Here is a 25,094-nt window from a genome sequence, read left to right as displayed (position 1 = left end):
TCAAAGCCAAATGATTATAGCCAGCATGAGCAATGTAGCTGGGAGCTCGAACAATTCACGACGGACACCCTCATGCTTAATAGCTGCCCCTCGAAATAACCAAGCAACACGCATCTGTTTCTTGACCACCAGAGCTGCAGCCTGCTTAATATGTAGATCTTCTTTGGGCATATTCTTTTCCCATTTTAACCTTTGCTTTGAATTTAATAGGTCCTCAATTTGCTTACTAGTGTGACCACTAATTGAGCTTCTTCCTGACCCCTGCGACTGGATGCAGTCCTGAATAACACCAACAATGGAATCACCAAGCTTTTTGTGGTCGCCAAGAGTTGTAATTTCGGCAAGGTCAACTAATGCAGGAACCACTTTGTCAATCACCTACATAATACACAGGAAACTTTTAAGTCCAACATGGAAATCAACTTGTAATACTCAAATCATATAAACAGATAACTGGTGCTTGAATAAATAAAAGCATCAGGCATATAAGGAGAAATTGTGTAAAAAAAAATCTAGTGGACAAAGGTTATTGTTATCATGCATTTGGCTTACAAATTTATTGGTGTCCTGGTGCGCAGAAATCGTGACGGTTCCATTCCTTGGTAACGGCGCTAAAAACTCAATACGCACGTTCATAATCTTAGTTCTTTGTCACAACTTTGCACAACTAACCAGCAAGTGCACTGGATCGTCCAAGTAATAAACCTTACGTGAGTAACGGTCGATCCCACGGAGATTGTCGGCTTGAAGTAAGCTATGGTCACCTTGTAACTCTCAGTCAGGCGGATTCAATTGATCATGGAGATTTAATAATTAAAAGATAAATAAAACGTAAATTTAAAGATAGAGATACTTATGTAATTCATTGGTGAGAATTTTAGATAAGCGTATGAAGATGCTTGTTCCTCCTGAACCTCTGCTTTCCTATTATCTTCATCCAATCATTCATACTCCTTTCTATGGCAAGCTGTATGTTAGGCATCACCGTTGTCAATGGCTACATCCTGTCCTCTCAGTGAAAATGGTCCAATGCACTGTCACCGCATGGCTAATCATCTGTCGGTTCTCGATCATACTGGAATAGGATCTATTGATCCTTTTGCATCTGTCACTACACCCAGCACTCGCGAGTTTGAAGCTCGTCGCAGCCATCCCTTCCCATTGGGCTGAGCATTGAGCTTTACACGTGTAGAGATCTTTCTTGGAGTTGAACGACAGTTTGTAACCTGTTTCTGGCGTTTAACTCCACTTTGCAACCTGTTTCTGGTGTTCAACGCTAGTTTGCGTCGTCTAAACTCAGGCAAAGTATGGACTATTATATATTGCTGGAAAGCCCAAGATGTCTACTTTCCAACGCAATTGAGAGTGCACCATTTGGAGTTTTGTAGCTCCAGAAAATTTACTTTGAGTGTAGGGAGGTCAGAATCCAACAGCATTAGTAGTCCTCCTTCAACCTCTGAATCTGATTTTTGCTCAAGTCCCTCAATTTCACCCAAAAAATACCTGAAATCATAGAAAAACACACAAACTCATAGTAAAGTCCGTAAATGTGATTTTTATTTAAAAACTAATAAAAAATATACTAAAAACTAACTAAACTATACTGAAAATTATGTAAAAACAATGCCAAAAAGCGTATAAATTATCCGCTCATCACAACACCAAACTTAAATTATTGCTTGTCCCCAAGCAACTGAAAATCAAATAGGATAAAAATAAGAGAATATACTATAAATTCCAAAATATCAATGAAACTTAGCTCCAATCAGATGAGCGGGACTTGTAGCTTTTTGCCTCTTGAATAGTTTTGGCATCTCGCTTTATCCATTGAGGTTCCGAATGATTGGCATCTATAGGAACTCAGAATTCAGATAGTGTTATTGATTCTCCTAGTTCAGTATGTTGATTCTTGAACACGGCTACTTTATGAGTCTTGGCCGTGGCCCTAAGCACTTTATTTTCCAATATTACCACCGGATACATAAATGCCACAGACACATAATTGGGTGAACCTTTTCAGATTGTGACTCAGCTTTGCTAAAGTCCCCAATTAGAGGTGTCCAAGGTTCTTAAGCACACTCTTTTTTTTTTGCTTTGGACCTTGAATTTAACCGCTCAGTCTCAAGTTTTCACTTGACACCTTCACGCCACAAGCACATGGTTAGGGACAGCTTGGTTTAGCCGCTTAGGCCAGGATTTTATTCCTTTAGGCCCTCCTATCCACTGATGCTCAAAGCCTTGAATCCTTTTTATTTACCCTTGCCTTTTGGTTTTAAGGGCTATTGGCTTTTTGCTCTTGCCTTTTGGTTTAAAGAGCTTTTGGCTTTTTCTGCTTGCTTTTTCTTTTTCTTTTTCTTTTATTTTTGCCATCTTTTTTTTTTCTGCAAGCTTTTGTATTCACTGCTTTTTCTTGCTTCAAGAATCATTCTTATGATTTCTCAGATTATCAAATAACATTTCTCTTTTTTCATCATTCTTTCAAGAGCCAACATATTTAACATTCATAAACAACAACTTCAAAAGACATATGCACTGTTCAAGCATTTATTCAGAAAACAAAAAGTATTGCCACCACATCAAAATAATTAAACTAGTTTCAAGGATGAATTCGAAACCATGTACTTCTTGTTCTTTTGTAGTTAAATCATTTTTCATTCAAGAGAGGTGATGGATTCATATTCATAACTTTAAGGCATAGACACTTAAATAATAATGATCATGTAATAAGACACAAACATAAATAAAACATAAAGCTCAAAAATCAAAAAACAGTAAAATAAATAGACAAGGAGATTAAGGAATGAGTCCACCTTAATGAGGGTGGCGTCTTCCTCTTCTTGAAGAACCAATGGTGCTTTTGAGCTCTTCTATGTCTCTTCCTTGTCTTTGTTGCTCCTCCATCATAGCTCTTTGATCTCTCTAATTTCAATGAGGATGATGGAATGCTCTTGGTGCTCCATCCTTAGTTGTCCCATGTTGGAGCTTAATTCTCCTAGGGAAGTGTTGATTTGCTCCCAATAGTTTTATGGAGGAAAGTGCATCCCCTGAGGCATCTCAGGGTTTTCATAATGAGGAATTTCCTCATGCTCTTGTTGAGGTCCATGATCTCTTATTTGCTCCATCCTTTTCTTAGTGATGGGCTTGTCCTCTTCAATGAGAATGTCTCTGGCCTTAGGTGTCCTAGATGGTTATGGAAAAATAAAAAGTAATGCTTTTACCACACCAAACTTAGAAGGTTTGCTCATCCACGAGCAAAAGAAGAAAGAAAAATAGTAGAAGAAGAAGAAAATGGAGGAGATGGAGGGTGAGGTGTTTTCGGCTAAGGGTGAATTTAGGGTTGTGTTGTGTGAAAATGAAGAAGGAATGAGGGGTTTATATAGGAGTGGGGGAGAGAAGATGGATGTGAGTGGTGAGGGGGTGATGGGAAAGAGTGATTGAAGTGATTGGTGAAGGGTATTTGGGGAAGAGATTTATGAAAAGGTATGAAGAGGAGAGAATAAGGTTAGGTGGGGATCCTGTGGGGTCCACAGATCAAGTGGGGTCAAGGACTTAACATCCCTGCTCCAATTAGGCGTGTAAAACGCCCTTGCTGTGCAATCTTGGCATTTAACGCCAGACTGCTGCCTGTTTCTGGCGTTAAACGCCCAAATGTAGCTTGTTTCTGGCGTTTAACACCAGGTAGATGCTTGCTTCTGGCATTAAACGCCAGCTTGGTGCCTGTTTCTGGTGTTAAACGCCAGACAGATGCTTGTTTCTGGCGTTTAAAAGCCAGACTGCTCTCCTCTAGGGTGTGCTATTTTTCATTCTATTTTTCATTATGCTTTTGATTTTTCAGCAGTTTTTGTGACTTCACATGATCATCAACCTAAAGAAAACATAAAATAACAATAGAAAATAAATAAATATAATTAGATAACATTGGGTTGCCTCCCAACAAGCGCTTCTTTAATGTCAATAGCTTGACAGTGAGCTCTCATGGAGCCTCACAGATGTTCAGAGCATTGTTGGAACCTCCCAACACCAAACTTAGAGTTTAACTGTGGGGGGCTTTGGTTGACTCTGCAGTGAGAGAAGCTTTTCATGCTTCCTCTCTATGGTTACAGAAGGAGATCCTTGAGTTTTAAACACAAGGTTATCCTCATTCAGTTGAAGGATCAATTCTCCTCTGTCCACATCAATCACAGCTCTTGCTGTGGCTAGGAAGGATCTTCCAAGGATGATAGATTCATCCTCATCCTTCCCAGTATCTAAGATTATGAAATTAGCAGGGATGTAAAGGCCTTCAACCTTTACTAGCACGTCCTCTACTTGTCCATAAGCCTATTTTCTTAAGTTGTCTGTCATCTCTAATGAGATTCTGGCAGCTTGCACCTCAAAGATTCCCAGTTTCTCCATTATAGAGAGTGGCATGAGGTTTATCCCTGACCCAAGGTCACATAGAGCCTTCTCAAAGGTCACGGTGCCTATGGTACAAGGTATTAAGAACTTTCCAGGATCCTATTTCTTTTGAGGCAATGTCAGTTGATCCAGATCACTCAGTTCATTGATGAGCAAGGAAGGTTCATCTTCCCAAGTCTCATTACTAAATAATTTGGCATTCAGCTTCATGATTGCACCAAGGTACTTGGCAACTTGCTCTTCAGTAACATCCTCATTCTCTTCAGAAGAAGAATACTCATCAGAGCTCATGAAGGGGATAAGGAGGTTTAATGGAATCTCTATGGTCTCTAGATGAGCCTCAGATTTCTTTGGTTCCTCAAAGAGAAACTCCTTGTTGATCACTGGACGTCCCAGGAGGTCTTCCTCACTAGGATTCACGTCCTCTCCCTCCCTTGTAGGTTCGGCCATGATGGTTAAATCAATGGCCTTGCACTCTCTTTTTGGATTCTCTTCTGTATTGCTTGGGAGAGTACTAGGAGGAGTTTCAGTGACTCTTTTACTCAGCTAGCCCACTTGTGCCTCCAAATTTCTAATGGAGGACCTTGTTTCATTCATGAAACTTAAAGTGGCCTTAGATAGATTAGAGACTATATTTGCTAAGCTAGATGGATTCTGCTCAGAATTCTCTGTCTGTTGCTGAGTGGATGATGGAAAAGGCTTGCTATTGCTGAACCTGTTTCTTCCACCATTGTTAAAGACTTGTTGAGGCTTTTGTTGATCCTTCCATGAGAAATTTGGGTGATTTCTCCATGAGGGATTATAGGTGTTTCCATAGGGTTCCCCCATGTAATTCACCTCTGCTATTGCAGGGTTCTCAGGATCATAAGCTTCTTCTTCAGAAGATGCCTCTTTAGTACTGTTGGATGATTCCTTCAATCCATTCAGACTCTGAGAGATCATATTGACTTGCTGAGTCAATATTTTATTCTGAGCCAATATGGCATTTAGAGTATCAATTTCAAGAACTCCCTTCCTCATAGGCATCCCATTATTCACAGGATTCCTTTCAGAAGTGTACATGAACTGGTTATTTACAACCATGTCAATGAGTTCTTGAGCTTCTGCGGGCGTTTTCTTAAGGTGAATGGATCCACCTGCAGAATGGTCCAGTGACATTTTTGATAGCTCAGATAGACCATCATAGAATATATCCAGGATGGTCCATTCTGAAAGCATGTCAGAAGGACACTTTTTGGTCAGTTCCTTGTATCTCTCCCAAGCTTCATAGAGGGATTCACCTTCTTTCTGTTTGAAGGTTTGAACATCCACTCTAAGCTTGCTAAGCTCTTGAGGAGGAAAGAACTTGGCTAAGAAAGCCGTGACCAGCTTATCCCAAGAGTTCAGGCTATCTTTAGGTTGAGAGTCCAACCATACTCTAGCTCTGTCTCTTACAGCAAATGGGAAAAGCATAAGCCTGTAGACCTCGGGATCAACCCCATTGGTCTTAACAGTATCACAGATCTGCAAGAATTCAGTTAAGAACTGAAAAGGATCTTCAGATGGAAGTCCATGAAACTTCCAGTTCTGTTGCATCAGAGAAACTAATTGAGGTTTAAGCTCAAAGTTGTTTGCTCTAATGGCAGGAAATGAGATGCTTCTTCCATGTAAATTGGAATTTGGTGCAGTAAAGTCACCAAGCATCTTCCTTGCATTGTTATTATTTTCGGCCATGTTTTCTTCTTTTTCGAAAATTTCTGTCAGATTTTCTCCAGAGAGTTGTGCTTTGGCTTCCCTTAGCTTCCTCTTCAGAGTCCTTTCAGGTTCAGGATCAGCTTCAACAAGAATGTTCTTATCCTTGTTCCTGCTCATATGAAAAAGAAGAGAACACAAAAGAAAATATGGAATCCTCTATGTCACAGTATAGAGATTCCTTTATGTGAGTATAAGAAGAGAAGAATGTAAGAAGGAGAAGAGAAAAACTCGAACAAAGAGAGGAAGATGGTGTTCGAATTTTGGGTGGAAGAAAAGTGTTAGTAGATGAATAAATAAATAGAAGGAGATGAGAGAGAGGGAATTTCGAAAATTAATTAAATTGGAATAAAAATATTTAAAATTTGAAAATTAAAATTGAAATTAAATTAAATTAAATTTTTAAAACAATTAATTAATTAAAAAGGAATTTTTGAAAAAGAGGGAAGGGATTTTCGAAAATTAGAGAGAGAATTAGTTAGGTAGTTTTGAAAAAGATAAGAATCAATTAAAAAGTCAAGTGGTTAATTGAAAAAGATTTGAAAATCAAATTTGAAAAGATAAGAAGTTAGATAAGATTTTGAAATTGATTTTGAAAAAGATGTGATTGAAATTTATTTTGAAAAAGAAATTTAAAAAGATTTGATTTTGAAAATTAAAGTTGATTACTTGACTAACAAGAAACTAAAAAGATATGATTCTAGAGTTTAAAGATTGAACCTTTCTTACTAGGCAAGTAACAAACTTAAAATTTTTGAATTAATCACATTAATTGTTAGCATTAATTTCGAAAATATGAAATGAAAATAAGAAAAAGATTTTTGAAAATCAATTTGAAATTTTCGAAAATTATGAGAGAAAAATGAAAAAGATTTTATTTTTGAAAAAGATTTGAAAAAGATAGAATTTTTAAATTGAAATTTTGATTTGACTCATAAGAAACAACTAGATTTTGAAAATTTTTGAAAAAGTCAAGTCAAATTTTCGAAAATTTATGAGTGAAAAAGGGAAAGATATTTTTTTTATTTTTTTTGAATTTTAATGATGAGAGAGAAAAACATAAAAAAGACTCAATGCATGAAAATTTTGGATCAAAACATGTGATGCATGCAAGAACACTATGAATGTCATGATGAACACCAAGAATACTTTGAATGTCAAGATGAACACCAAGAACTTATTTTTGAAAAATTTTCAAGACAAGAAAACATGCAAGACACCAAACTTAAAAATTTTTATTCTGTAGACATTAATAATTCAAGAATGCATATGAAAAACAAGGAAAGACACAAAACAAGAAAATATGAAGATCAAACAAGAAGACTAGCCAAGAACGACTTGAAAATCATGAAGAATGCAATGCATGAAATTTTCAAAAATAATTTTTTTAGAAAATTAAAAAGATGAAATTGACACCAAACTTAAAAATTGACTCTAGACTCAAACAAGAAATATAAAAATATTTTTTATTTTATGATTTTTAAAAAAAATTTTGGATTTTTCGAAAATTATTTGGAAAAAGCAAAATAAGGATTTCAAAATTTTTAATAGGAATTTCAGGAATCTTGCAGTGTTAGTCTAAAGCTCCAGTCCAGAAATTAGACATGGCTTACTAGCCAGCCAAGCTTTCAGTGAAAGCTCCGGTCCAAAACACTAGACATGGCCAATAGCCAGCCAAGCTTCTGCATACATAATTCAAGCATGTGAGGAGGAAGCCTCAGTCCAAAAGAATTTAGACATAGCTTTACAGCCAGCCAGGCTTCAACATGCTTCATGAAACACTAGAATTCATTCTTAAAAATTCCGAATAAGAATATATTTTTTTTGAAAATATTTATTTATTTATTTATTTATTTTATTTTTTTTCGAAAATAAGAATAATAAAAACAAAAAGGTTAAAATTAAAATAAATTTACCTAATCTGAGCAACAAGATGAACCGTCAGTTGTCCAAACTCAAACAATCCCCGGCAACGGCGCCAAAAACTTGGTGCGCAAAAATCGTGACGGTTCCATTCCTTGGTAACGGCGCTAAAAACTCAATACGCACGTTCATAATCTTAGTTCTTTGTCACAACTTCGCACAACTAACCAGCAAGTGCACTGGGTCGTCCAAGTAATAAACCTTACGTGAGTAACGGTCGATCCCACGGAGATTGTCGGCTTGAAGCAAGCTATGGTCACCTTATAAATCTCAGTCAGGCGGATTCAATTGATCATGGAGATTTAATAATTAAAAGATAAATAAAACGTAAATTTAAAGATAGAGATACTTATGTAATTCATTGGTGAGAATTTCAGATAAGCGTATGAAGATGCTTGTTCCCCCTGAACCTCTGCTTTCCTATTATCTTCATCCAATCATTCATACTCCTTTCTATGGCAAGCTGTATGTTAGGCATCACCGTTGTCAATGGCTACATCCTGTCCTCTCAGTGAAAATGGTCCAATGCGTTGTCACTGCATGGCTAATTATTCCGAGGGTTACCTGAAACTGGAGGTCGATCTCGGACGAGATTTTCTGTACTGGTCGGAGATAGCGTGTCCGGCTGACTGATGGCGGCCAGAGCTGTTGTATCCGACTTGTTGGACTTACAGCACTGCTGATCCTTGGCCACCGGAAGGTGGGGGGTACCTGCAAGAGACTCTGATGCTTAAGTTAGCATGGGTATTAAACAGGTTTTATGTAGAATCAGAGTATGAGTTATACCTGGGTGCTCCAGTGTATTTATAGTAGATGGTGCTGACCTTTCTGATAAGATAAGTTAGTTATCTTATCTTATCTTATCTTTATTTTGGGTGAAGTCAGCTTATCTTCAAGGGAACCGCCTTTATCTCTATAGGCTTGGATTGCCTTTGGATTTGGCTCGCGTTCCTCTATTTGGGCCCTTTACTGGGCTCTTTTGTTGATTTGGCCGACCTCTTTAAGAAGAGGTCGGGTAGCCTGACCTGAAGAGGTTGGTCGCTTTGTCGCCAATCATCCCAAGTCGGGTAGCTCGACCCAGGGTATGAACAGTGCCCCTGTTTGAGTTCGGTCTTTTTGTTAAGGTCGAGTCTTTGACTTCGGTCCTTCTCTGACGAAGCCAAACTCAAGTATTTTGTTGATTTCTTCCTTTTGTAGAATCTTTTGAATGTAGAACGTTTTCCTCTAAAAGCGCGCGCTTTTATATCAGCGCTTTATTCTTGGGAACGTGAGAGGGTTTAATACCTTCATTAATTAGTATTAATTGCCCCGTTTTCTCTTGGCTTTTTATTTTGAATTTCTCAATCAAAAACGGTTTCTCTTCTTCGCTCTTTCTTCGTAACTTCTCCCTTTACTCTCTCATTTTCTGTTTCTTGCCTGGAGTTCGTAGTTCCTTTCTGCAACGTCTGTTCTGCTACTGCTTTCTGTAGAAGAGGGGTGATTTCCAGATTTCTCCTTCCATCTTCGCAGCTTCCACTTTGAGGGGTGGCTTTGTTGCTTCTGCTCTTCAGCTTCTTTTCGAGGTTTTCTTCTATTCTCCAGGTTCGATTTTTCTTCCTCTGTTTCTTTATATGTCTGGTTTTAGAAAGTTTGATTTTTGCTCAGAGAAAGTTTGGATCTTTCTGCTTTTACCGTGCCTGATTATTGCGTGCTCTGGAATTTCTTCGTTTTTTGTGCGAATCTTTTTGCTTTTCTTGTTGCTTGAATCTTTTTTAGGGCTTTTGCATGTTGTTGTTGTTTCTGCTTGCGCCTTTGATGATGGTTTTTGCTTGATTCTGAAAAAAGGTTGTATCTTTGACGATTTTCCTGCTTTCGGCTTTTTGGTGTTTGTTATGCCCTTTTTGTTGGTAAAACTGTAGAAAGATAGTGACTTTGGTGATTTTTGCTTCTTTTGCGTTATTTGAGACCTTCTTTTGATGAATGCTGGGATGTAAGCTGTAGGGATTTCCTAAAACCTTGCCTTGTTTCTGCCTCCAAAGGATGCCCCAGGACTTTGGTTTGAGTCTTGGGGTTTTCCTTTCCTATGTGTTTGCCTGTGTCATTTTTGTCGAGTTGTTTTGCCCCTCGTCCGAGATATTTTTTTAGTAATCCAATCTTCTTTTCTTATTTGTAGGATTAGTCGGCATCATGTCTTCTCGCAATAACCTTGTAGAGGTGTCTTCCAAAGTTCCCGAGGGGATGTCTGATTGGCTGGACTCCCTTGTCCTAATGTGTGTCTCTATCGTGGATGCTGAATTTTGTGTAGAACTGAGGAGGCATCATAGGATTTGTAGTAGCAATGCCCGGGAGAAGGATTATGAACTTGTAGCTCCTTATTCTGATGAGAGGGCTTGCTTTTCTACTTTCGTCGAGGGGGAGCGTCCCTTCTTCTATGCTTACGAATACTTCTTCAATCAGTTAGACTTTACTTTTCCTTTTACCGCTTTTGAAACCGACCTATTGTGGTCATGTAACATTGCTCCATCCCAGCTTCATCCGAATTCCTGGGGTTTTATCAAAATATTTCAACTGCTTTGCCAAGAGTTAGGCATAACACCTTCTGAAACTCTTTTCCTTTATCTTTTTGTCTCGGCCAAAACCGGAGGTTCCTCGAAAAAGAAAGCTTCCTGGGTTTCTTTCAGATCGGCCTAGGGACATAAAGTTTTTGCCATGTATGATGAGTCATTTAAAGATTTTAAGAACTATTTCTTCCGAGTCCGTGCTGTTGAGGGGTCCGCCCCTTTTTTCTTGATGAAAATGACGAGCCTGCTTTTCCTCTAGAGTGGCAAAAGAATGTGAGAGTGCCACGTTATACATGGGAGATGCTTAATGAGGTTGAGCGGGCCTTTGTAATTGTTCTTGAAGATTTGTGGGGGAAACCATCCCATCTGGATACGAAGAGATTTTTGAGTGATCCATCTTTGGTTCGAACTGCTTTGTTTTTATATTTGCTTCTGAGCTTTTCTTCTCCTATGTTGTAACTTGTCTTTTGTGGTTAATTTTGTATTTTTAAAGATGTCAAAAAATAATGATTCCATGAAGGCCTACAAGAAGGCGAAGAAGGCTGCTACTGCTCAAAACATCTCGGCCAAGGCAGCCGGGGAGGGATCTTCCCAAGTGCAAGTGAAGCCGCCCGTGCCAAGTTCTCCTGGGCCGAGGAAAGTGATCCCGACTCCTCGGGTTCGTCTGGCCGAGCCTCCACGGTCTTCAGCTGCTACTTCTGGTGCTCCTCCCAATAAGAAACAAAAACAACTGAGGTCTTCAACCTTGACGCCCCTGATTTTAATGCAATCGAATTTGTAGATCAGCAGATCGGTCCCTACGGTACCCTCCCTATGGATGATGTGTCAATCCTTTGCCATCTGGATTTTATGACCCGAAACAGTGTTAAAATGGCATACATGGGGGCTGCCTTATACCGAACTGCTCAGAATCTTCCTCTCCATGCCACTAAGGAATTTATGGAGGAGGCTAAACAGGAGTTCGACCGGATGAAGGGCCTGAAGGAGGAGCTTGAGGTAAAGGTAGCCAAGTTGGAGAAGGATCTGGAGAATGAGAAGGCGAGTTCCCTCTCTCTGGCGGCTTCGGTGAGGCTGGCCGAGGATACGGCTATGAGACATAAGGACAGTTATGTGACATCATATCGGGAGGTGGTGCGCCTAAGGGAGGAGTTGGAGAATGCCCGAGCTGATTACTCTGAGCTCCAAGGTCATCTCGTTGGCAGTGTGATTGCTGCTTACGAGAACCTGAAGGAGCAGGTTCGGATTATTGCTCCCGAGGCTGACCTCACTCTCTTCAGCCTGGAGAATGTCGTCAGGGATGGTAAGGTTGTCCCTGATGATGAGGATGATGATGATGTTGAACCTCTGCCTGTTCCTTCTGCCAAGGTGTCAACTCCTACTGTTCCTCCTGCTGAGGTCGGCCTTCCTGCTTCTGATCCTGACTGCCAGATCTTAAACCGGGACGATGGTACTGTGGATGCTATTCCTCTCCAGGCTCGCCCTCCTTCTCCTCGGACTGATGCTATTAAAAGGTCTTCTGATCTTTAGTTTTTAGATATCTGTGTAGTTGGCCCGGCTTGTGGGCTTTTAACTCTTTATTTTGTGGTTGGTATCTTTTGATGACACTCTTTTTGGTTGCTTTTAGCAACCCATTAAAACAAAACACGGCAAGTAGCTCCTAAGTTTTTGGGTTTGACCCTGAAGTTTGTTTATTTTGTGTCACGCTTGTTTGCATCTGTCTTAACTCCTTGCTGCTCAGTCTCTTTGAGCTGTGGATCCTTAGTCCATAACCGACTTCTTTACGTCGTCTTATTCCAAATTATTTTGTAATTGGCCGACGTCATCGTGTCGATTTTTCTCAGTTATCTTTAGTAATCCATTCTTTAGTTGGACCTTGGTGGGTCTCTTTTATGGATTACTTTTTATAACTTTGTAGCTTGGTTGGGCCGACTTCATCATGTCGGTTCTTTCTAAGCTATTTTTGTAATCCTCTTTTTTGGACCTTTGTCAGGTCTCTTTCAAGGATTACTTCTATAACTTTTGTTTTTGTAGGAGACTGACTTCGTTAGGTCGATCTCTTCTAAGTTATTTTTGTAATCCTCTTTCTTGGACCTTTGTCAGGTCTCTTTCAGGGATTACTTCTATAACTTTTGTTTTTGTAGGAGACCGACTTCGTTAGGTCGATCTCTTCTAAGTTATTTTTGTAATCCTCTTTCTTGGACCTTTGTCAGGTCTCTTTCAGGGATTACTTCTATAACTTTTGTTTTTGTAGGAGACCGACTTCGTTAGGTCGATCTCTTCTAAGTTATTTTTGTAATCCTCTTTCTTGGACCTTTGTCAGGTATCTTTCAAGGATTACTTTTATAACTTGTTTGTAGGAGGTCGACTTCCTTGCGTCGTCCTCTTTCTAAGTTATTTTTGTAGTCCTCTTTTTTGGACCTTTGTCTGGTCTCTTTCAGGGACTACTTTTATAACTTTTCATTTTGGGCTGACTTTGTCATGTCGGGCCTTTCTAAGTTAAAGTAATCCTCTTTAATAGGGTTGGCCAGACCTCTTTCCAGGGTTTACTTATAACTTGGGTTGACTTGGTCTGACTTCTTAACGTCGGCCAGTCTTTAAGTTATTATTTAGCAATCCATAAGACCTCGTCAGGTTCTTTTTCGGATCACTTTCGATAACTTCTTACATTATTCTGTGTTCATCTTTGCCGATTTGTAGAAAGTGGTTGCTATCTTTAGATCGTCTTTTGGGTGAATCGCGTTTTCACCTTTATCGGACGATTATCTTTATCGTGATCGTGCAGTGAAATTGTTATTCACTTTCTGCCGATCTGTTGCTTTATAATCGGACGATGAATGCTTCAGATTAATGCATCTTGAAAACTTGTCGAATATCTAATATATATTTTATTCAAAGGAAAGTGCAAATATATACATGTGGGAATTTCTCATCCCTTTATGTTGAATAGTGTTTGAGTCTCAACTTGGTGCCTCATTAAAAAACCTTTTCAGGAAAAAGAGTGCATCCAATAGTGAGATTTTTTACTTTTTCTAGCTGTAGTACCTTCTTAGGTTGCAGGTGTGCCATGATCTGGGAAGCTCTCGTCTATCGAGTTCGCACAGTCTGTAGTAGCCCTTCCCAAGTACTTTTACAACTCGGTAGAGTCCTTTCTAGTTTGCTGCCAACTTTCCTTCTCCTGGTCGAGTTGTTCCAATATCATTTCGGATTAGGATGAGATTTTTCTCTGCGAAACCTCTCGGCACTACCCTTTGATTATATCTGGAAGCCATTCGACGCTTTAGTGCTTCTTCCCTGATCCGAGCTCTTTCTTGGATTTCAGGTAGTAGGTCAAGCTCTTCCCTCTGAAGTTGGGAGTTTGCTTCCTCATTGTAGTGGACTACTCTGGATGACCCTTCCTCGATCTCTACTGGGATCATTGCCTCCACTCCATATGCTAGTCGAAAGGGTGATTCGTTTGTGGTGGAGTGTGGCGTTGTTCGATATGCCCATAGGACTTGTGGAAGTTCTTCGGCCCAAGCTCCCTTTTTGCATCTTGTAGTCTCCATTTCAACCCAGCCAATATGACTTTGTTGGCAGCTTCTGCCTGTCCATTGGCTTGAGGGTGTTCGACGGAGGTGAACTGGTGCTTTATATTCAAGTCGGCTACTAGTCTCCTGAAGCCTGCGTCTGTGAATTGAGTGCCATTGTCTGTAGTGATGGAGTATGGAACCCCAAACCTTGTGACAATGTTCCTGTATAGGAATTTCCGGCTTCTTTGAGTGGTGGCATTGACTAGGGGCTCTGCCTCAATCCATTTTGTAAAATAGTCTACTCCGACTATGAGGAATTTTACTTGTCCTGATCCCTGGGGAAAGGGTCCGAGAAGATCAAGTCCCCATTTTGCAAATGGCCAAGGCGAGGTTACACTGATGAGCTCTTCTGGCGGGGCGATGTGGAAGTTGGCATGTTTCTGACATGGTGGACATGTCTTTACAAATTCTATAGCTTCTTTCTGTAGGGTTGGCCAGTAGAATCCCGCCCGCAGTACCTTTTTGGTAAGAGCTTGTGCCCCGAGATGATTGCCACAAATACCACTGTGTACTTCTTCTAAAACTTCCCTTGTGTTGGAGGTCGGCACACATTTTAGTAGTGGTATTGAGATCCCTCTTTTATATAGGGTGTTGTTTATGATGGTGTAGTACTGAGCCTCCCGTTTTAACCTCTTCGCCTCTTTTTCGTCCGTGGGGAGTGTTTCTGCTTTGAGGTAGTTAATTATGGGAGTCATCCATCCTTGATCCCGATCTGTTATGGCTAGGATCTTTTCTTCTTCCGAGATTGACGAGTTCTGTAGCATTTCTTGGATGAGGCTTCTATTGTTGCCCCCTGGTTTGGTGCTGGCTAGTTTCGAGAGTGCGTCAGCTCGGGCATTTTGTTCGCGGGGTATGTGGCAGATCTTATATTCCCCGAGGAGTCCGAGCTGTTCTTTGGTTTTATCCAAATACTTTTTCATGGTGGGATCTTTGGCTTGGTAGCTCCCCGTTATCTGTGAGGTGACTACTTGTGAATCACTGTAGATGTTGAGTTTTTAAGCTCCAACCTCTTTAGCCAGCTTCAAACTAGCTAATAACGCTTCATATTCTGCCTGGTTGTTTGAAGCCGGGAACCCGAACTTGAGGAATAGCTCAACTTGGGTTCCTTGGTTGCTTTCTATTATCACACTTGTGCCGTTTCCAGTCTTATTTGAAAAACCGTCCATATAGAGATTCCATTATGTGGGAATTTTCAGGGCATCTGTGAATTCTGCGATGAAGTCGGCCAGATATTGTGATTTGATGGCCGTCCGAGCTTCATATTGGAGGTCGAACTCGGATAGCTCGACTGTCCATTGTAAAATTCTGCCTGCCAGATCTGTTTTTTGCAATATTCCTTTTATGGGCTAGTTGGTTCGAACCCTAATGGTGTGAGCCTGGAAGTACGGGCGAAGTCGTCGAGACGTTAGAATGAGGGTGTAGGCAAATTTTTCTATTTTCTGGTAGTTCAACTCGGATCCGTGTAGCGCTTTACTAATGAAGTAGACGGGTTGTTGCCCACTTTTGTCTTCTCTGACTAGTGCAGAGGCTATTGCCTGGCTTCCTACTGCGAGATATAATATGACCGGTTCTCCTTCTCGTGGTCGAGATAAGATAGGCGGCCGTCCTAAGAACTCCTTGAAGTCTTGGAAGGCTTGTTCACCTTCTGTCGTCCATTCGAACTGCTTTCCCTTCCTTAAAGTAGCATAGAAGGGGAGAGATCTTATCGTTGCCCCTGCTAAAAATCTGGATAGGGCGGCCAATCTCCCGTTGAGTTGCTGCACTTCTTTGACACAGGTGGGGCTCTTCATGTTGAGTATAGCTTGGCATTTATCCGGGTTTGCTTCAATTCCTCTTTGTGTGAGCATGAAACCTAGGAATCTGCCTGCTTCCACCGCAAAGGTGCATTTTGTAGGATTGAGTCGCATGTCGTGCTTCCTTATAGTGTTGAATACTTGAGCCAGGTCGGACAATAATGTATCTTCGCTTTGTGTTTTTATCAACATGTCGTCCACATAGACTTTCATGATTTTTCCAATGTGGTCTGAGAAGACTTTATTCATCAGCTTTTGATAAGTAGCTCCCGCGTTCTTGAGACCGAAGGGCATCACGATGTAGCAGTAATTTGCTTTCGGCATTAAAAACGAGGTCTTTTCTTGATCTGGTGGATACATGGGGATTTGGTTGTATCCCGAGTATGCGTCCATAAACGAGAGGTATCTATACCCGGAGGAAGCATCTACCAGAGCGTCGATACTTGGGAGTGGGTAAGGATCTTTTGGGCAGGCTTTGTTGAGATCGGTGTAATCGGTACACAATCACCACTTCCCATTTGATTTTTTCACCAAGACGACGTTGGCTAGCCATAGTGGGTACTTGACTTCTCTTATGAATCCTGCCTCCAGTAGTGCCTGTACCTACTCTTCCACAGCTTGGGATCGGTCTGACCCAAGTTTTCTTCGTCTCTGCTGCACCGGCCGAGATCCTGGATAGACCGCCAACTTGTGGCACATTAGCTTGGGGTCTATGCCTGGCATGTCTGCGGCTTTCCATGTGAAGAGATCGACATTATCACGTAAGAATTGTATCAGTAATTCTTTTAAGTCTCCTCTTAGGATCGTCCCGATATTAGTTATTTTGTCCGAGGTGTCTCCGATCTGAACCTTCTCTATCTCGCCTTCTGGCTGCGGACAGAGTTCTTTTCGTCACTGAACTCCACCAAGCTCAATTGTATAAAACTCTTCTCCTCTGCCTCTGAGGTTTAGACTTTCATTATAACAGCGGCGCGCCATCTTTTGATCCGCTTTTATTGTAGCTATCCCTTCTGCAGTTGGGAATTTCATGCATAGATGTGGGGTCGAGACTATTGCGCCAAGTTGATTTAATGTGGTCCGACCTATTAGGGCATTGTAGGCTGAACTCACGTCGACCACAATGTAGTCTATCTTGAGCGTCTTGGATTGGTTCCCTTTTCTGAAGGTTGTGTGTAGTGATACGTATCCTAGTGGTTGTACTGGGGTATCTCCCAGTCCGAACAAGCTGTTCGGGTATGCCTTAAGCTCCCTTTCCCCCAAGCCGAGCTTGTCGAAGGCAGTTTTGAATAAGATGTCGGCGGAGCTCCCTTGGTCTATTAATGTGCGATGTAGATTAGCGTTCGCCAATATGATAGTGATGACCATGGGATCGTCGTGTCCCGGGATGATGCCAGATGCGTCCTCTTTAGTGAATGTTATCGTAGGGATGTCGGGTGCTTCCTCCTTTCCCTCGACATGATATACTTCTTTGAGATATCTTTTGTGAGATGATTTGGAGATCCCACCTCCTGCGAATCCATCGTGTATCATGTGGACGTGTCTCTCTGGTGTCTGAGGTGATCGTTCAGTTCGTCCGGCATCTTCGTCCCTTCGTCTCTTTCTTTGGTCATCATCTCGGGTAGCCAGAAATCGATCTAATTTTTCTTCTCTCACCAATTTTTCTATGATATTTTTTAAGTCGAAGCACTCGTTGGTGGAGTGCCCTCGGACTCGATGGTATTCACAGTATTCCTTCCGGTTTCCTCCTCCCCTTTTGCCTTTGAGTGGCTGTGCTTGGGGGATTTTCTACGTATGGCAGACTTCTTTATATACGTCGACCAGGGATGCCCTGAGAGGAGTGTAATTATGGTATTTTTTTATTTTCTCCCCTTGTCGATCTTCTTTCCTTTTGGATTCCTTGTCTTTATCTCGGTAGGGGGTCCCAGATTTCGAGGTTTCTCCCAACCGAGCATTTTCTTCCATGTTGATATATTTTTCTGCTCGCTCTTGGACTTCGTCTAAGGAGGTAGGGTACTTCTTTGATATAGATTGGCTAAAAGGTCCCTCTCGTAGGCCGTTGATGAGTACCATGATGGCGGCCTCTGTTGGTAAGCTTTGTATGTCCATGCATGTTTTGTTGAATCTTTCCATGTAGTTGCGGAGGCTCTCCCAATCTCCTTGCTTGATCCCTAGTAAACTGGGAGCGTGCTTGGCCTTATCTTTCTGGATGGAAAATCTAGCCAGGAACTTTTTGGCCAGGTCGTCAAAGTTTGAGATGGACTTGGGAGGTAGGTTGTCGAACCATCTGATTGCTATCTTCGTGAGAGTTGTTGGAAAGGCTTTACAGCGAACGGCATTTGAGGTGTCGGTGAGGTACATTCTGCTTCTAAAATTGCTGAGATGATGGTTGGGATCTGTGGTGCCATCATACAAAATCATATCCGGGAGTTTGAAGTCTTTTGGAATTTTAGTTTTCATGATTTCCCTGGTGAATGGATCTTGTTCTTTGCGTGAATTTTCCTCAGGAGCGGTCCGAGGAGCTTTTGATTTGAGATCGGCTTCTAGTTGCAGTAGTTTATCTTCCAATTCTCGACGCCGCCGTACCTCTCTTTGTAGATCCTTTCCAACCTCTCATTGTTGTTGGGTTTCTTTTTCAAGTTGCTTTAAGCGATCTTGAAGTGCTTCTATTACCCCGGGATTTGATGAGTTTTTATCCCCGTTGGATTCCAGAGCATCCTTCAATGTAGTGTCCGCGTTCTTGTGCGGCGTTCTGTTTTCTAGATCTGAATCGTGGTCGTTGTCATGGCCATCCACCATGGTGTTGGGATGACTTCCAGGATCCCCGGCAACGGTGCCAATGTTCCGAGGGTTACCTGAAACTGGAGGTCGATCTCGGACGAGATTTTCTGTACTGGTCGGAGATAGCGTGTCCGGCCGACTGATGACGGCCGGAGCTGTTGTATCCGACTTGTTGGACTTACAGCACTGCTGATCCTTGGCCACCGGAAGGTGGGGATACCTGCAACAGACTCTGTTGCTTAAGTTAGCATGGGTATTAAACAGGTTTTATGTAGAATCAGAGTATGAGTTATACCTGGGTGCTCCAGTGTATTTATAGTAGATGGTGCTGACCTTTCTGATAAGATAAGTTAGTTATCTTATCTTATCTTATCTTTATTTTGGGTGAAGTCAGCTTATCTTCAAGGGAACCACCTTTATCTCTATAGGCTTGGATTGCCTTTGGATTTGGGTCGCGTTCCTCTATTTGGGCCCTTTACTGGGCTCTTTTGTTGATTTGGCCGACCTCTTTGAGAAGAGGTCGGGTAGCCTGACCTGAAGAGGTTGGTCGCTTTGTCGCCAATCATCCCAGGTCGGGTAGCTCGACCTAGGGTATGAACACTAATCATCTGTCGGTTCTCGATCATACTGGAATAGGATCCATTGATCCTTTTGCGTCTGTCACTACACCCAGCACTCGCGAGTTTGAAGCTCGTCACAGCCATCCCTTCCCAGATCCTACTCGGAATACCACAGACAATGTTTAAACTTTCCGGATCTCAAGAATGGCAGTCCATGGATTCTAACTTATACCACGAAAATTCTGATTAAGGAATCCCAGAGATACTCATTCAATCTAAGGTAGAACGGAAGTGGTTGTCAGGCACGCGTTCATAAGTTGGAAATGATGATGACTGTCACGATCATCACATTCATATTGAGGTGCGAATGAATATCTTAGAATCGGAATAAGCTTGAATTGAATAAAAAAAACGATAGTACTTTGTATTAATTCATGAGGAACAGCAGAGCTCCACACTTTAATCTATGGTGTGTAGAAACTCTACCATTGAAAATACATAAGAACAAGGTCCAGGAATGGCCGAGAGGCCAGCCCCCTAAACATGATCAAAGGATCAAAAGATAATCCAAAGATGTAAATACAATAGTAAAAAGTCCTATTTATGCTAAACTAGTTACTAGGGTTTACAGAAATGAGTAAATGATGCAGAAATCCACTTCTGGGGCCCACTTGGTGTGTGCTTGGGCTGAGCATTGAGCTTTACACGTGTAGAGGTCTTTCTTGGAGTTGAACGCCAGTTTATAACCTATTTCTGGCGTTTAACTCCACTTTGCAACCTGTTTCTGGCGTTTGACTCCAGAATGCAGCATGGAACTGGCGTTCAATGCCAGTTTGCATCGTCTAAACTCGGGAAAAGTATGGACTATTATATATTGATGGAAAGCCCTAGATGTTTAATTTCCAACGCAATTGAGAGCGCGCCATTTGAAGTTCTGTAGCTCCAGAAAATCTACTTTGAGTGCATGGAGGTCAGAATCCAACAGCATCTGCAGTCCTCCTTCAACCTCTGAATCTGATTTTTGCTCAAGTCCCTCAATTTCAGCCAGAAAATACCTGAAATCATAGAAAAACACACAAACTCATAGTAAAGTCCAAAAATGTGATTTTTATTTAAAAATTAATAAAAAAATATACTAAAAACTAACTAAATTATACTGAAAACTATGTAAAAATAATGCCAAAAAGCGTATAAATTATCCGCTCATCATGTCCTGACAACTTGACAAGGACCAGGCACCTTCCTTGGTAACAATTTTAGATAGTAACTAGTAATTTGTCTAAAGCAGCCAACATATAATCATAAGCTCAAAAGATTATTGCCCTACAGCAATGCTTTTAGACATTCAAGTGAATTGATATCCATAATAAAATTGTTACTTAACTCTTCTTAACCCTTTACGCTTAAGGATGAAATTAATTAGTGAAATTTAGGAATTGAAAAGTTTGACACTCACACACAAAAGAACATATATAAGACAAAAGCATTGTGGTAGCGATAGATTTTAGTCTGAAGGTGCACCATGGGTCAAGTGCAGTATAATGATTATTAAAGGCCTCGAGATTTTAGCATCATGGCTTTTACTTTTGTCTATTTATTTGCTTTAATTTAAACGAAGTTACGCTTAAGGGATAAGAATATACTTTCATTCACATGTTCAAATGCATTCTTTTCCAGACACCAGTTGTGTTTCTTAAAGCTCATTTATGCAAACAAGCTCAATTGATGCGATTAAGTATCATATCAGAATGAGCTGCTAATGCTACACTGAAAATTTTTACCTTGTGACATGTATTGGGATCTTGAAGAAGCCATAGAAGACAATCAACTGCCATATACTACCAATCATCTGAAGACTGTGCAATATTACACAAAGCTTCAATAATACTGGAGCAACTGGCAATAGGTCCTCTACCAACATTGCAACTGACTAGCCCATTCCTCAGCCTTCCTGGACTCTATTTTAACACAACCCATGCCACGTGTAAGCAAATCACGGTGATAACTTAGCCTTCTATCAACATATTGATAAAAGTGCGAATAAACTATTTCCAAGGAACTCATTGCTAACTGAATAGAGAGCTTAAGAATTTCACCAGGACTTGCTACAGTGGGAAAAGTGCTGGCATATGTAGCTAAATGTCCTAAAGCTTGTATTGCTACTCTCTGCTCAACTAGAGCAAGAATGACCCCAGCATGCACAGCACTTTCAGCAAATTCTTCCATATTCATTGTGTAGGAACCAATTATATGAGCTGCATAATAAGGAATGTAAATATTTTGGTCGTGAAAAAGCCAGCACCGATTCTTCAGTCCCTTCCATATTAGAGTAGCCATGCATTCAAAAATTCCTAGCTCTATGAATTCAGGGTCATTTGGATGCGTCATTGTCGTGTTCCACAAGCCACTAATAGGAAGCACCTGACCATCATCATCCTGAGATGGAAGTTCCCGAAAGAATTTCAGTATATTTGCTCTACGTTTGCTTGGATTCCCTTCCTTCATAACACAAAAGAAGCACCCTGGGTATGGGCAGTCTAATGAAATCCATGCTTGGTAAACTCAGAACAAAAATCCAATAAATCAGCAACTCGCAAAATCAGCTCCTCATAAGGTGGCTAAACAAGAAAATTAATTTAATACTGCACCAAAAGTGAAATACATGATCAGTATATTTAGCTAACATCTGATAAGAACAAAATCACATAATGCCCAAGACTGTATAATAGGCAAGCCTACTCATGGATTTACATATAACAGGTAATACCAAACTAATTGGCAGTTGCTTGTTTGTAGTTCCCTAAATAACATAAGATTATAAGCGGAAAAAAAAAGGGGGGAAAATGATCATGGGTTGTTCGAGCTCCCAGCTGCGTTACTCGCGCTAGCCATAACCGTTTGGCTTTGAAGATGGAGAAGACAAGAGAAGAGAACCGAAGAGAAGAGAAGAGTGTGATCACTGTGGAGATGGTTCTTCAAAATTGGGGATTAGGGTTTTTAATTTGAATTGAGGGACCAAATTGAATCAGAACATTTTACTCTACCATGTCAGCTAGCCGTTTCTTTGCCAACGTATCCCGAAGGAGGCCAACTCAGCTTTCCGATAGCACCAGATGGACGAAATGTGCTGGAAGGACGAGTCTGAGTCCCACAGTGCAACTTCAGGGATGAATATGGGTAACTTTTAAGTTCAGGGACTACTATGAAGCTCGAGTGCAACTTCAGAGACCACTTTGAGGCTTAACTCCTAAAAAATTATTCATTCTTCAAATTAATTCTCAAAAGATTTTTTTACTCATATTAGTTCTTGAAAGATAAAACGTAAGTGAAATTAGTTCTTCCGTTAGTTAGATGATGACATGTCACGTTAAGTGCCACGTGGCATGATAACATGGTAGGTTAATGACACGTGTCACAAGATGATTGGTTGATGTGTCAGGTCAGTGACACCTAGTACGTCACGTGTCACTTGACATGTAAAAAAGTTATTTATAATCAAAATAGTCCCTGAAAGTCTAGACGTAAGTCATTTTCATCCTAAAATTTTAAAAATTAATCAAATTAGTCCTTATATAAATTTCTTTTATTATTTCTTCATAATATTAAATTTGAAATATTTTTTAATAGTACTAATTTTAATATTATTTTTTAGACCTTAAAAAACACTATTCTCTTTATATAAAATAATAAAAATAATTAAATTATTATAAAGTTATTTTGTAATTTGTATTTTAAAATTTTATATTTTCAAATTGTAATTTTTTATAGTGAAATTTTTTTATTTGAATGAGTTTATCAAATTATTGTTTATTATATATTTAAGAATTTAATAGTTTAAATCTATAGTAGTTATTTTAAAATTTAAATCTTTTAAAATTAAAATTTGTATTATTGTTTAATTTATATGGTAGAACTCAATAATTAAAAAACTGATTTGTATCTTAATATTTTAATACAGTTTTTTTAAAATAACTACTATATTTATTTAGTGAGATCTGAAAGATTATAACATTTAAAATAACTACTATATTTATTTAGTGAAATCCAAAATATTAAAACTTTTAGGTAGTTCATAGTTTCTAAATTAATAAAATTCTTTCATTTCTTATTTCAGTTGGATTCATTTCTTATATAACTAATTCCTTTCAATTAAAATGTAGCAAGAGATTAATGCTTTCAAGCTTGAATATGGTCCAAATATTCTGTTGCACAAACTGAACAAAATCAAAGACCAAGTGATTCGGGCATTTGAAGCAATAAGACTCCCGAAGCCATCTGCTGTCCTCCCCAGCCCTTATTGTAAATTCACGTTTGCGGATATATATATATATATATATATATATATATATATATATATAGTAAATAGGATATACTTTGTTTGACTGGTTGTAATTAATACTATTTTGTTTAAAAAAGCAAACACTGCTTCTTTAATGTATATATGTGAATATTAATATAAATCTTAATGTATATATCTAATGTTAATGTCAATGTATATATCTAATGTTAATATTTATATCTGATTCAAGATGGATTAGTCCTTGTCTTGTCAATCTGAGATGCTAATGTATATATCTATTGGAACTGTCTGGCTGTTGTTTTATTCCAGGTTGATAGTGAATGGAATCAGGGTGTTTATCAAACATTAAGAACCCCAAATAAACAAATGAACCGAAATTAATACACAAAGTGAACTTAAAAAGTGCATACATCAATATAGCAGAGAGATAATTTGAAACAAATGTATATATCAGTATTCAGTTTCAGAAACACCTGAACTCTCTGACATAGCACAATAATTTGACTATTCAATAAACAAAAAAGTGACTTTTGAATAAAGAATTTCACAAAAGCTAATATCAAAAACAAAAAAAAGTGACTATTCAATAAAGACTAACAGCAGTAAGAAATTAACCCTCCTATAACTTCAGTGAACCGAAATTTGCTCATAGATGAAAGAAAATTTATGTTAGTAAAAACTGAAACTCCTATAATCCTCTCCGGGATAATTCATATCCGGTGCATTGTAAAAGCTGGAGCTTGACTGAATCATTGATCCGCTGTCTAAAGGGTTTAACTGCAAAAAGAGAAAATAAATCATATATTAGAAAAATGTACAAATGAATGTTTGCCTAAGCCTAATCTCAATATTACCTCGCTTGGAGATGGCTTTTTCTTTTTCTTCGTGGTGTTTGAGATCTTTTTTTCCAGGTTTGATCCCAGTCTGTTCTTGGACCGGCCTCTTGTTCTGACACGTGGCAGGCTTTGAAGGTCGTTCCCGTCGCTTCTTCGTGGGATAACAAATTTTTTCCTTTGCTTCTCTCTTGATATTCTTGCATCTTGGCCATCACATTGTCAAATTTCCGGTGCAGAATTCCGATCAGCTCCTCAGACTCTGATGCAAATTCGCATATATTATGCGACCGAAACACCAAATCGTCGAATCTCTTGCTTCTCGGCTCCAGTAGAGGCTCGTCTTGGCTGCTCTTGATGTGTGTGTACCTTCTCTTTATGTTCTTGCTCCAGTTCTCCAGTATGTATTTCGGTGCCATGTTATCTACTCGCTCGAAGTTTAGGATGCTCAGGGAATGGTGGCACAGTATGCCCCTTAACTCGAACAGCTGGCACTAACACTTTACCTCTCGTGATACTGCATCGTAGGTGACGAAAAACTTGTTGAATGTGGAGTTGGAAACCTGCTCTATGACTTCGTATGTTGTGAAACCTAGGTGGAATGCATTGATCTTGTGATGCAGTTCACCTTTCTTCTGAATTGTCCTTGAACTTCGTTGAACTTCTTGT

At 39.8% G+C, this 25,094-nt stretch overlaps 1 non-coding gene and 1 pseudogene across 1 annotated transcript; one reads left to right on the top strand and one right to left on the bottom strand.

Moving 5' to 3' along the window:
* LOC107646828 (uncharacterized) lies at positions 1–24,844 on the bottom strand (annotated as a pseudogene).
* On the top strand, positions 5,611–5,718 carry LOC148555085 (small nucleolar RNA R71). The gene has a single exon (XR_015886423.1). It is a non-coding gene; the product is annotated as a small nucleolar RNA R71 (small nucleolar RNA).
* Positions 24,845–25,094: the final 250 nt, after the last annotated feature.

This window comes from Arachis ipaensis, chromosome B6 (assembly GCF_059453495.1).
Source record: "Arachis ipaensis isolate K30076 ecotype BB chromosome B6, ASM5945349v1, whole genome shotgun sequence".
Classification (NCBI taxonomy): Eukaryota; Viridiplantae; Streptophyta; class Magnoliopsida; order Fabales; family Fabaceae; genus Arachis; species Arachis ipaensis.
The sequence above is the reverse complement of the archived record's forward strand: the minus strand, read 5'-3'. Positions and strand labels throughout refer to the sequence as shown.